Source organism: Neophocaena asiaeorientalis, unplaced genomic scaffold (genome assembly GCF_003031525.2).
Source record: "Neophocaena asiaeorientalis asiaeorientalis breed wild unplaced genomic scaffold, Neophocaena_asiaeorientalis_V1.1 scaffold251, whole genome shotgun sequence".
NCBI lineage: Eukaryota > Metazoa > Chordata > Mammalia > Artiodactyla > Phocoenidae > Neophocaena > Neophocaena asiaeorientalis.
Genome location: NW_020173377.1, coordinates 1646254 through 1659995, shown reverse-complemented (window position 1 = coordinate 1659995; position 13742 = coordinate 1646254). Strand labels below are relative to the sequence as shown.

General features: G+C 40.6%; 1 protein-coding gene across 1 annotated transcript in view; it reads left to right on the top strand.

The window, feature by feature from the left end:
* The window catches only part of SFMBT1 (Scm like with four mbt domains 1), a 126987-nt gene that overhangs the window by 322 nt on the left and 112923 nt on the right, over positions 1-13742 (top strand). The window lies entirely within an intron of this gene.

Genomic DNA, 13742 nt, shown 5'->3' with positions numbered 1-13742 from the left:
CGCGGACCCGCCCCCCGGGCTCGCTCCGGGCCGGGGCGCGAACCCGCAGCAGGGCCCGGGGGCGCGCCGCCCGCGCGGAGGTCCGAACTTCGCAGGGCCGAGGCGGCCGCTGAGCGTCTAGCGGCCGCCGCAACCGGTTGCTTCGGGCCAGCGTGGTGGAGTGCGCTGGGCCTTCCTAGCGCCGCGCGAGCGGGCCGAGGGCTCGCGGGGAACCCGCTGCTCGACCCCAGCTGGGCTTGCCGCTCGGGAGGTCCGTGACCGTTTCGATTTCTGTTTTTAAAGTCTCGTTTTGGACCTTGAAAAGAGGCTATGGAGAGGCGAGCAGAGTGTCCTGAGAAGGCAGGCCTGCCCTGTGGGGAGCAGAAACGCCTTGTGAGAACAGAGATAAATTCCCGCGGAAAGGATGTATGTTAAGTTTTTCACAAGATGTCAGCTGCTCACTGGGTTCTAAAACTGAGCCGTAAAGGACAGGTCACCTGCACGTTTTGTTATGCGCCAGGATTGGGGTAGGTAGGACACCCTTGCCAGGGCCAGGCGTTTTATTTAGTGGGGGTTATTCCCAGCGGTTCTCTCAAAGCCATGCGGATGGACGGCCCTGAGCGAGGTTTCGTGAGCCCTACTTAGCAGTGATATAGTCTTGAGAACCAAGAAACCATCAGAGAGATTTGAAAGGAAATAAGACGGATTTTGTCAATCCCTGCATATGCCTTCTCCTCTGGAACCACATTTTTCAGATGTCACACTTTATTGCATCGCAAGCAAAATGCCTGAAAATGTAATTGTTCATTTGTCAACTGTCTTGACAGGAGGAAGGAAGATGAGTGTTTTCTTGCATACACTTTGGGGCCTTTTGGCCACGTGTTTTGAGGGATATGTTGAATCTTTCTAGGCCACAGGTAGATTCAGAGTTGAGATTTGTTTATAATGTCAGAAAAGTAACTGCTTGGTGGAAACGGGGGTGGCCCAAGATCAGGAAACAGTTACATTACTGCTGTTGTCATTGACTAGCTGCCTTATCTTGGGTATGTTTCTTACCCTTTACAGATTTGGTTTTCCTTATGTGCAGAGTTAGAGGATGAGTGGATCATTATTCTGCTGCTTTCAGTTCTAAAATTCGGTGACTTTTTAAAGTGAACGATTAAAAAAATCTCGGTCTGTACTTTGAAAGGTTCTACATAAAAGTGCTCACAATGTGCATCTTTATTAAAATACATTTAGAGAAAATATCTTGGGAGCTCTGGATGATTTCATGTAATTATCTGGAAAGATAGTTACACATGTATTTTAATATGCTTTTGAAATTTTATATATATATTTATTCATTTATTTATTGAGGCCTAACTTACAGTAAAATTTAAGTACATAGAGTTCAATGACTTTTTACGTATGTATACGCTTTGGTAGCTACACTCAGATTAAGATATAGAGCATTTTCAGCCTCCCGAAGGGCTCTCTTTACATTCTTTCCGTTCAGTAAACACCTTCCCCCTTCCAAGGTGATCACTATACTGACTTCCATCACCACTGGTAAGTTTTGCTTTGCAACAGAACTCTTTTGAGGGTGAAAGGGGGCAGTATTAATAAACTGAAGGACAACATGTGTGTAAACCTGGAGTTATGGTCGTTTTCGCCCTAATCCTGATGCTTTTATAACAATTCTTACTTTTTTTAATATCTAAAATAACTAAAAATTCTGACCTGGGAGACTTCTTAGTCAGAAGATCACTTTTTAGCTGAGACAGTACTGTGCGGGTTTGGATCTGTGGTTTTTGGGAGTCCTTGTGGACATGGGGCCTGTATTAATCTGTTATTTCTCGTTTTTGGAATACAGGTATATTTGCAGACATTAGGTTTGAAGGATGAATCATGAACTTTCCCAACAAGTCAGATTTAAGTTGTCAGTAGATGAGTCAGTTCCTTAAAGCCTAGAATTTGCTGAGAAAATTAAATGCAAATGGATTTTTTAAAGTTCAGTGAATTAAAGAATGTGGGCATAAAGCTTTAACAACCTTTTAAATGACAGCAATTAACTTGATTTATATATGCAGGATATTTGCCTGGTTTATCAAATCATTAAAACTCTAGCGATGAAAGCAAAAACAAAAAGTAACTAAAAGTTGTATCAGGTGTGTTTTTTTCTTTTTAATTTCAACATGATTAAGATACCTTTTTGTGTTAGACCTAGGAAGTTGGGTTTTTTACATTCCCCCCTGAAGCAAGTACTTCAGCAATTTGCTTATCCTACCCAAATGCCTTTTAGTATATTCTTGTACCCTTTCTTGTTTCTACTGCTGAAGGAGAGGAGTTAGAGGTTGTAAGTGAATCCTTGTTAGTTCTCACAAAGGTCTGTGTTTTTCTACTGCATGGCCATCTGTGTGATACAAAGTTGGGAACTGTCTGAGGCCTGTGGTAGGGATGTATGGGGCGTAGTCCACAAAGTTCAAAGATTTTCTTTTGTGAAATGATTCTGCTGAATAATTGTGTTTTTCTGTGACTAAGTCAGACAGCCAAAAACTAAGCTGAATTTGGTCACTCTACCCCAAGATTCATAGCATCATTAGGAAAGTAATTCATCACTTAGTTGTTATTGATCCACCAGTTTTTATCTCTCCTTCCTTCCTTCCTCCCTCCCTCCCTTCCTTCCTCCTTTCCTTTTTTGGTGGCTCTTTTTAGATTTCTTAGCTTTGGCATTATCAGATATTTAACTTAAAATTTGTTAACTTTTTGAGAGATGCAACTGAAGAGATGCAAAATGAGAAGTACATATGAAAGGGAATTCCGTCTTTTGTTTTTTTGTAAACTATGATTTTTCTCTTTAAAAATGCTTTTCTTATTCATAATCTTGCTGCTTCTGTAGGGTACTTTTGCTTTCACAGTGGTGACTAGACTGGGCTTAGCTGTAGAATGATGATGTAGAAGCTGCTATCTTTTGACTCTGAAGTCTATAGAAAAGCTGAACTGTCCAAACTTCATTGGCCTTTTTATTATGACTTCATGTCATGTTCACATTAAAGAAATGAATACAATCCAGAAAGCAGAAGACCATAAGGCAGGTATTTTGAATGCTAAATATTTTTTATTAAAACTTTTCTATCTTATAATTTCCTGAAACTTTTCTTTCTGGATTTATTTCGCTGTTAACCAGTATTTCAGAATAATTTAAATGAGAATGAAAGAACATTTAATCAGTAAATGGTATGGTTTTGTTATGGCAGGGTATTTTTATCTCTGTAAATAGAATTTGTTTTCTAACTGGAATGTTTTGTAATTGAAAAAAAAATTTCTTCTTGTACATAGTTGTTAAATTGGCTGAAAGTCTCTGGGGATTTTGGTTACCTGGGAGATTTTGAACCATTAGACTTCAGGGAGTGGGATTTTGATATGACTCTATACTTCTTCAAGTGGAACTGGCCCCATTGGAAAATGTTTACAATAGAAAGGATGTGGTCAGGTTGTTACAAGTTCATTTTTAAGCTTTACAAAAGTGGGAGAGAGGATAAGAAGACAGGTTATTAAAAGAAAAATTATGACTTTATTGTAGACGTTTTAACAAGTTTGACTGTAAATCTTTGCCTGTTGCTGAAAGGCACCTAAAGATTTGTAGTTATTTTTTAGTCTCTTTTATTCAAGAGGATGTTTATAAATTTATTCAGCTCTTTTTGACTTTAGATCATCACTCAAGGACATAATTAAAAAAAAATGTTGTCTATATATTGTGCTAAAGGTATTAGGTCCCTGCTGAACTTTGTGGTTTGATAGTTGAGTAACTGCAGAGCCGCGCACTGGACTGTGTGGGTAAAGGCTATACAGTGGCATTTCTAACATGGTGTACAGTGCTGCATGCAGGTATGTTTGCTTAATCTAGGGAAAGGTTAATCACTAGACTGATTTGGGGTGGATAGGGCAGTTGAGAGTACCTGCTTGGTTTGGGAAAGTTGGTTTTGGGCTGAGATGACATTTGGAGAGGGTCTTAGATGAGAGATGGAGGGAGGTTTGTTGGCAGCTGCAAGTGCAGGACAGTCGTATTTGGAATGACAACATGAGATGGACTGAGAAATTTATCAATCATTAAAATACCTCAAGAGTTTTTCCTGCTGAAATTCAGTTTAAAGTGTTAACCAACAAGTACTTCGATTTAATTCCAAAATATTATATATATATTTTTTACCCAGAATAGTTTTAAAATTTATTTTATTTATTCTTGGCTGCGTTGGGTCTTTGGTGCTGCGCACGGACTTTCTCTAGTTGCGGTGAGCGGGGGCTACTCTTCCTTGCAGTGCGTGGGCTTCTCATTGTGGTGGCTTCTCTTGTTACAGAGCACGGGCTCTAGGCGTGCGGGCTTCAGTAGTTGTGGCTCACGGGCTCTAGAGCGCAGGCTCAGTAGTTGTGGCGCACAGGCTTAGTTGCTCTGCGGCATGTGGGATCTTCCCGGATCAGGGATCGAACACTTGTCCCCTGCATTAGCAGGCGGATTCTTAACTACTGTGCCACCAGGGATGTCCAGGTTTCATTTTTATTATTGAGCAAAATGGGCAGGGGTAGGTGATCTAGTAGCTAAAGCTAGATATATGAAAAACTTTGGGTATTTGATTGTTATTATGGTCATTTATGATATCTGAACCCCTTGACCTCTTAATATAGTTGATGCTTATTATTTTCATTTGTTTCCCTTTTGAAGTTGATTTTAGTCCTCAATCATGGTTTGTATTTGCATTTAAAATATACGTAAGTTTTTATTATTGTTAATATTGATACAAGTAACACTGTACACAAATTGGGAAACAGACTTAATCTGCTCTTAGGCATTATCTGTGCCTGGTTTTCCTTAAGGGCTCCTGGGTGAACTGAGAGAAATTTTAAGTGGCTCTGTTGCCAGTAGTAGTTGTGACACGGGAAGCAGTGGGCTGGGTGGGCTCTTCTGGCCTTGCCTTCTAGGGTGGCTCTCCCTTCTCTGCTGTGAGTGCTTGAGGAGGGCTCCATGACTCCTACAGCCAGATCCAGAGCTTTAAGGCACAACAGGGTTCTGAAAACCGTTTCTCCTCCCAGCCCACCCCTTGACCTTTACCCTGATTTTGGCTTTCTATTAACTTTGAGAGGAGCTCTTTCCAAAGCAGCTATACTACTGAAACCTCAGGTTCTGGTGTGGTATTCTTTTTTCCGCCACCTCCTTGAGAGGCTTCCCTACTCTTCCTGTGTCATCTTTGACCTCATTGTTAACCTCCTTTTCCTCTCAAAGAGTTCCAGCCCCTTTAAGCCTGGACCCATTGTCCAGTCTTTTCCTTCCTGGCCAGTACCCTTTACTCTGGTCCCTTTGCCCTTCTGCAGCTTCTGCTCTGTTGAGTACCACCCCTGCCAGTCCAGCCTGTGCCTGCTCTGCTGTGGACAGACTGCCCACTTCAGACCCTGAAGGAGACTTCAGGGTCTCCTCCTATGTGCCACTAGCTCCACACAATCTTAGCTCGAGGCAGACCCTTTTCTTTTTGCCTTCTGTGACCTTTTTGCCTTCTGTGACCTTTCAGACCTTCCCTTGGTGGATTCCCCCACATTTAGACTTCATCTAGCCCTTATGCCCCCCTAAACCTTTCTGCTGAGCTTCAGATCCATATATCCTCTGTTCCATATATCCTCTGTTCTCTGGGCCTGTCCAGTTTGGATGCTCTGCTGGCCTCTCAAAATCTACAGGTCCTTAACAGAATCCCTCAGTCTACCTTAAAGCTACTCCTCTAGCCGGCCCATCTGCCTAGGTCTCTTTTTTTACCTTCCTTCTTAGTGATGGCTTCCATTTTTTCCCCCAACAGCTTTCCCGTGGAACTGAGTTTTATTCTTGAATTACCAACCCTTTACTTAAGAATGTGCAGTTCTGACTCCTTGGCTTTCAGACCTTTTTAGAAGCTATGGGACCCTTTGTTAAGTGAAATCTTTCTAGGAAACCCAATATGTAAAATAAGTAAAACTAGAGTTCTGGTGGAAGGGGAGTGAAGGGTCAGCATCCTGTCCTGCCACTTAGGCCTTCTGGTGCTGCCCTCTTCCTCTTCCGAGGCAGAGCTGGTATCTGGTCCTTAGACTCTATAAGTGGAACTTTCTGGAGTTGCTCAGTACTGCCTGAGGGCACTCTGTTTGTCGGAAGATCACTTGATCTGTTCTGCACCCCACCTCTTTCCCATTGGTTTTATTTTAATTGTGACTGGTAAATATAAAATTAACGCCGCGATGAATCTTGCCAAGGAAAAGGAAAGCCACTTTGGAAAGTGAAACTAGGTATTAAAAAGAGCCAACTCCTTTAAATGCTGAAACCTTCAAAAGTGCCCAAGGGTTTCTTTCAAGTTTTATGGAAGTCTCTACTAACTTATCTTATTCTCTTAAAAGCTGCTTTTCTACAACATGAACATGCAAGTAAACTTAGTTTAGTTTTACTGTTTTTGTTTTGTTCCTTTACCAGTATAGCAGGTTTGTTCAACCCATAATATAACTAAAATGTTAAATATTTGCAGTTAAAAATATGTTCTGTTGCCTCCAAATGGTTGTCCATACCCTCCGTCCTCTGCCCCTCCTTCTCCAATCCATCTGACACACTGTGGCCAGATAGCTCTTTCTAAACAAACTTGATTTTATCACATAAACTTATTCTGCTGCCAGCAGGGGAAAGTCCAGGCTCCTCAGGAATGTGCACAGAATCCTTGAGGAGCTTGTCCCCTCACCTGCCCAGCTTAGCCCCCTCTCACACACGCCCGTCCCTCCAGCCACGCCCACACCCTGGTCCTCTGCACATACTCTCCTCTGCATGTCCAGTGTGTCCTCCACTAACGCAAGGCTCCCCAAATATCAGTCTCGCATGTACCAATCTCATGCTTTTGGCCATATTTGATTACCATAATTATTCTTTTAATATTTTAAAAATTTACTTTAAATTTTTGACTATTTTATTTTTTAAAATATTTATTTATTTATTTGGTTGCACCAGATCTTAGTTGTGGCATGCAGGATCTTTAGTTGTGGCATGCGGACTCTTAGTTGTGGCACGCATGCGGGATCTAGTTCCACGACCAGGGATTGAACCCAGGCCCCCTGCACTGGGAGCATGGATTCTTACCCACCGGACCACCAGGGAAGTTCCTAAAATTTTGACTTTTTAACTTAAATTTTATAAATCATTATTACATTTTAAAAATAAAAATAATGAAATACAAGTAATAGTAAGTCTAATCGTTTTATCCAAATATATTCCTTCAGTAAGTTTCTTATTTATTTATTTATGGCCGTACCACATGGCTTGCGGGATCTCAATTCCCTGACCAGGGATTGAACCCAGCCCCTGGCAGTGAAATCCTGGAACCCTAACCGCTAGGCAGCCAGGGAACTCCCAAGGTTCTCAACAAAGCCTTTGTACTTAAAATTTTTACAAACTATGTACCTCATAACAGGAGATATTACGGATTTTTTTTTTTTTTAGGTGTGATAATGGTTGTGACTATATATGAGAATGCCCTTATTCTTGGGAGAAGCAAGCTGAAGAGTTTAGAGCTGAGGTATCATGATGTCTCATGATGTCTTCAACACTTTCAAATGGCTCATAAAGTATACATGTATGCACATATGTATAGAAAAATAAAGCAAATCAGGAAAATTTTCATAACTTTTGAGTCTTAAGTGGAGAGTATTTGGAATTTTTTCAAAATCTGTTTGAAAATTTTGATTAAAGGTTGTCTTGGCTTAAGTATAAAAATGGCTGCAAAAAAAGTTGGTATTAAAAAAAGTTTTTAACCCCAGTACACAATGAGTAACATACATACATACACACACACATACACATACATATACAGAGAGCACAGACCCACTTGTTGAAGTGATATTTAGACTACCCGCATATTCAGTGTTGTGGGAAAACCAAATGCTAGTGAAATTTTTTTTTAAAAAATTTAATTTTTAAATTGAGGTATAATTGACATACAACATTATATTAGTTTCAGGTGTAAAACTAATGATTTGATAATTGTATATATTGGGAAATGATCACCACAATAAGTCTAGTTAACATCTGTCACCATACCTAGTTACAAAATTTTCTTCTTATGATGAGAACTTTTAAGATTTACTCTCTTAGATACTTTCAAATGTGTAATACAATATCATTAACTATAGTCGCCATGCTGTACATTACATCTCCATGACTTATTTTATAAGTAGAAGTTTGTACCTTTGAAGTTCTTAATAAATCCTCTTTAAGCAATACCTGTGAAGTTGCAGTTGCATGTTTTATATGTTCTCTTTTTCCCATTCCACCTTAATGATGCTATGTAAATACTTGAAAAGAAAGTCTTCAGCAGCCCCGAAATTTTCTCATGTTCCACCAGTGGTTTGGGTGTTGTGCTTAGGGGACTACACTAAGGAGATTCTTGCTTGTCCTGTAAGACTCAGGTCTCCTGTAGAGTTTTCCTCCCTGGACTTCTCCAGGCCAGATTAACTACCCTTTGCCCTGGGTACTCACAGTATTCTACATATTCTCCTCTTGTGAATATTACAATTATAATTATTTGTTCAGTGTCTATACCAGATTGAGGGCTCATGGTGAGAGACCCTGTTTTATTCTTTATCGGTACCTTGCATACAACGTAGCAGAGAGTAGACAGTAGATGAATTATAGCCGAACGAAAGCGTAGAAGCAATACTGCAGCACCATCATTTATAACATTATTTCTACTCTAAAATGTATTATTTGCTAAACAAGAAACTATGATGTTTAATCAGATCCTGTCTTGTCACTCCTAGGCTTAGAGCCTGCTAGCGGCTTTCCATAGTAATTACAATAAAATCGAAACTCCTTTTGTGGTCTGTAATGCCCTTTGTGATTTGTTCCCTGCCCACCTCTGCCACTTTTCCGCCTGCTTTCCCACAATCCAGCCACATGTCTTTTCTGTCCCTCCAAGTACACTGAGTTTGTTACATTTAGTTTCTTTTCATCAGAGGGGTCAGCTCAGTAATGAAACCTTTCCTAAACATCCTTACCTCTGCTCCCCTGGCTTTTCATGTCTCGTTACTGTTTGGTTTTCTTCATGGCACTTATCGCTATGTGAAATTATCTTATTTTTAGCTCATTCTAATATTTAAATTTAAAAGTTTAATTTATTATAAAGTATTTTAGAGCCCCACTGTAGAGAATATTAAAACCTACTCCAGGAATGTTTTCCCTTATTGTTCATTGTGGGAAAACTAGACAGTGCACTAATGCATTGTTCTTCTGTTTGCTGTTGTAAACTCCATGAAGATAGGAACCAGGTCTGTCCTTTAATCAGCATGGCATCCCTGTACTGAGAATGGGGCGTAGCAAATACATATATGTTATGTGGAGGTATGAATAAACAACCAACTTGTAGATGATCTAAGAAAAAAATGTTTTTAAACTCTGGAGATTTGGGGGCAGTATTATAGTTTAGTTTTGAATCTTCAGAATTTTTTTTTATGAGAAGTCAATATTTTGTCATATTTTGCAGCTTGGAGTGTCTGTTTATTGTTTTAGGTGAGCCACATTCCTTTCCTCAACTTCATTTTCTTTATAACTTATAACATCACTTTTTCGAGGATAACTGCCCATCTTCAGATCTTTGACACAAATGGATTTCCATTAGTAAAAATCAAATTGAAGGGCATTAGCTCCAGTCATTTGCTTTACTTTTCATGATAGTAGTTACAGAGAGGCAATCACCAGTCTGATTCTGTATGAGCGTAGGATGGGGCAATTCTGTTGATACTTCCTTTGCCCTCATGTAACTAATGAGAGCCTGTTATTTGCAGGTGCATGAGCCCCAGGTTGAGCTTCAGAATAAAATCCAGTGGATCCATTGTCCTCCCACCATTGTTAATTGAATTGATGCTCTTACTGTGGTGGGAGTGCTGATGATGTTGTATCTGTATGAGGACTGGGGGTACCTGAGAACAGGGGAGGCACCACAGAAGTGAAAGAGGGTTGACCAGACTTAGACTTTGCCTATAATCCTTCCCACCCCCTCCTCAGTCCTGCCTGGAAATGGAGAAGTTTTGGAAATTGTGACGCTGTGGGGGAAAAAACCCTCTATTTTTTAATGAAAAAAAAAATTTTTTTTTTGGTTTGATATATTTTGTTCTGCTTCCATGCACAAAGGAAAAATGAGTCAATACTCTAGTTTTTTTACTTAACTGATTTTTGGCTGGAGAGACTTTAGAAAATTTGGACTCTTCAGTAATTCTGAAGTTCTTTGTTTAGAAACAAAAAGATATGTAAAACTGTTTACTCATAGTATGTGATATTAACATGTAAAATGTAATTGAACTTTAGTTGCAGGTCTATTAATATATTTGAATCATTTAAACTTTGATTACAGTGGAGCCAAACATTTAAGGGATTTTTGCATCTTGGTTTGAGGAGGAAGTATACATTTTTTTTTTATCACGGTTGGCAAAAAGTTGAAAGTTACTGTGGGTAGAATGAACCTCTTCCTATACCACCCCTCCACCCACCCATTTTACTGAATTCAAATGTTGCCACAAAGAATTTAGAGATAATAAATTCTTTTAATAGGCATCACTTTTTCTTGCATTGCTTTGTTTTTACCATAATCACAGACTTAAGTACTTAATCTTTTTGTTTGTTTGCTTGTTTTCCAGCCACTCCGTGGCCGTGCTTCATGTGAATCTTAGTTCCCTGACCAGGGATCAAATCTGTGCTCCCTGCAGTGGAAGCTAGAGTCCTAGCCACTGGACCTACAAGGAATTTCCTTAATCTTTTTTTTTAAACAGGGATACATGTACATAGTAAAATATTTTTTGAATAGTGAAAAAGAGTGTACAGTACTCCTTTACTGAGATCCCTAGTCCTTCAGTCCGTTCTGTACAATTTTTTTTTTTTTTGGCCACACCACACGGCATCGATCTTTGTTTCCCAACCAGGGATCGAACCCGTACCCCCTGCCTCGGAAGCTTGGAGTCTTAACCACTAGACTGCTAGGGAAGTCCCCTCAGTCCCTTCTGCAGGCCACTGTTATTCCTAGTTTTTTTTGTTTCCTTCCAGAAAAATTCTATTTGTATAATGATATATATTTCTCCACCCACTTCAAAAAACTTAATTGGTAGTGCTCTTTTCATTTAAAATGTCTTGGATATATCCAAGTTCACAGAGTCTGTTGTGCCCTCTCCCGTTGTGGAGCAACAGGCTCCGGACGCGCAGGCTCAGCGGCCATGGCTCACGGGCCCAGCTGCTCCGCGGCATGTGGGATCTTCCCGGACCAGGGCACGAACCCATGTCTCTAGCATCGGCAGGCAGACTCTCAACCACTGTGCCACCTGGGAAGCCCTGCCTTGTTCTTTTAATGATTGCCTAGTAGTCTGTTAATGGCTGCTCCATAATTTATTCAGTCAGTATTTCCAGTTTTTTATGCTATAAACAGTGTCATGGACTAATAATGATAACTGCATTTGCTTGGATTAAGACAAACTTTCTAATACTGAATGTGTTTTTTCTGAGTTAATGTGTTTGTATAAGTAGACTGTTCTTCAGCACTGGGTGCAGTAGAATAAGGGGAGCAGGAGATAAAGTCTCTGCCACTCCTTCCCCTTCCTGTGGGGCAGGAGGGGTAGAGGGGGCAGAGTTCCCAGCCAAGTCTTGGGAGGCTGAGATGTCTGAAGATGTCCACAGACTGTGAGGTGTTAACCATGCCTTTAAAGCCCAAGACCTGTGTGTGTGCTGCTTGTTATCAATTTAGTTTATTTGTGTTTGTGTTTTGGTTTTGAGAAAATCACAGCAGCATGGATTGGCTAACAAATTATTTTCTGGAAATTTTTTTGTATTTTGTTCATTGGCAGTAATACAGCTAATTTTTTTTAAAGTTGCTTTTTATCTGAGCTACTTGATAAGGAATTTTAAACAGAATGCTATGGTTCCAGTATCGTAACTTCTGAAGAAACTGAATTTGGAATCATGATGCATTATGTAGCTGAATCTTAAAGTGTTATTATATTTCAGTAATCTGAGTTCTTACTTCTTACCCTTTATTGGAAGAACTTGAGAACACTCCCTCAGAGCTTACATTCATACCCCCATCAGTATCTCCTCTGTGTACTGCCATTGCCTCTAAAATACTGTCATCAAAAAATGGGTAACAATTCATGGTAGTATATTCCTAACCCAGGGCTGTCATCACTTGCGCAGAGGGTGCACACACTGGGCCAGCAACGGGCGGGCACTGCTGGTCCACAAGTGCTAGTGCCCTTCCCTGCAGGGGCTTGCAGCCGCTGAGTGCACTATGGGCTTTCCGGAGTCAAGTGTGTTTGCTTTGCTGTGGCATTCTTTCTGCCATTTATTTTGTATTCTAGTGAGTAGTTTTGACCCATGAAGGCAGACAGAAGGATGCGACTTGTAGACTTGGACTTGTGGCAAAGAGACAGCATAACATAGTATGGCAAAAAGCAAGTTCTTATGGGTTGATAAGGTGCCTTCAGAAAGTGATCTCAGGACTTTCCTGGAGGTGCAGTGGTTAAGAATCCACCTGCCAATGCAGGGGACACGGGTTCAATCCCTGGTCCGGGAAGATCCCACATGCTGTGGAGCAACTAAGCCTGAGAGCCATAGCTACTGATCCCATGCGCCACAACTACTGAAGCCTGTGCACCTAGAGCCCCTGCTCCACCACAAGAGAAGCCGCTGCAATGAGGAGCCTGCGCACCACAACAGAGTAGCCCCCGCTCGCCACAACTAGAGAAAGCCCACGTGCAGCAATGAAGACCCAGTGCAGCCAAAAAAATAAATAAATAAAATAAATAAATAAGTGATCTCAGGAAAAGAAGTATAGAAATCGGCAATTAGATTTAGTCAAGTTCCTTATATTGTGAAAAGCATTGTAAGCAACAGGGTAGCGTGGCAAGTTGGACCGTTCAATGTTTAAAGAACAGGTGGAAGAAACAATGGTTTGAAGGCTTGTTTTAACGTCAGAGGATTTGAAGAGGACTGTAGAGCAAGCAAATTACCTGTGGATAATGCCTAATAAATTCACACAGGAGCTCTGCTTTAACGCCCTCTCAGGTGAAAAAGGCACTCCCGATTGGTCAGTGTGCACACCAGGACTGTCAGCAGTGCTGACCTTGAGGCACCTCGAGGTAGTGGGCACTGAATTTCCTTCTCTTGTGAGAATGACATTACCCCTCCCTGGAGGCAGGAACATTATTGCTGCATTAGAAAGTTGTGGTTTTTTCCTCTCTACTGAATTGGAGGTACCGTGATCTGTTGACATAGAAATTTATTCAGAAAACTTCATAAAGTGGTGGTGCCAGGAGTTTAGGGAATACAAAGTTGAGTAAATTCCCTGCCCTTGAGAAGCTTATAGTACCAGGATAAGATATGATACAAAATAGCTAGCGTTTAAGTGCTGTCAGAAAGGTACAAAGTGCCTCCTATGGAAGATAGTTTGACAGGGCTGGGAGGAGGGGCTAACATTTTTGTAGGGTGTTATTTTGAGAAATGGTTTTTGTGGAATAATGTTTGTGGGAGTAAAGGTCAGGGAGTGAGTAATCTTTGAATACTTATATATTATTAGTGTAAGACTTTCTCAGACTTAAGACATTTCAGTTTTTATTTTTTTTTAAACAGTGTTTATTAACTTGGACTTTGAATTTAACTTACAGCATGTGGCACTTGTGATTTATTTATTTATTTATTTTTGGCTGTGTTGGGTCTTCGTTTCTGCGCAAGGGCTTTCTCTAGTTGTGGCAAGCGGGGG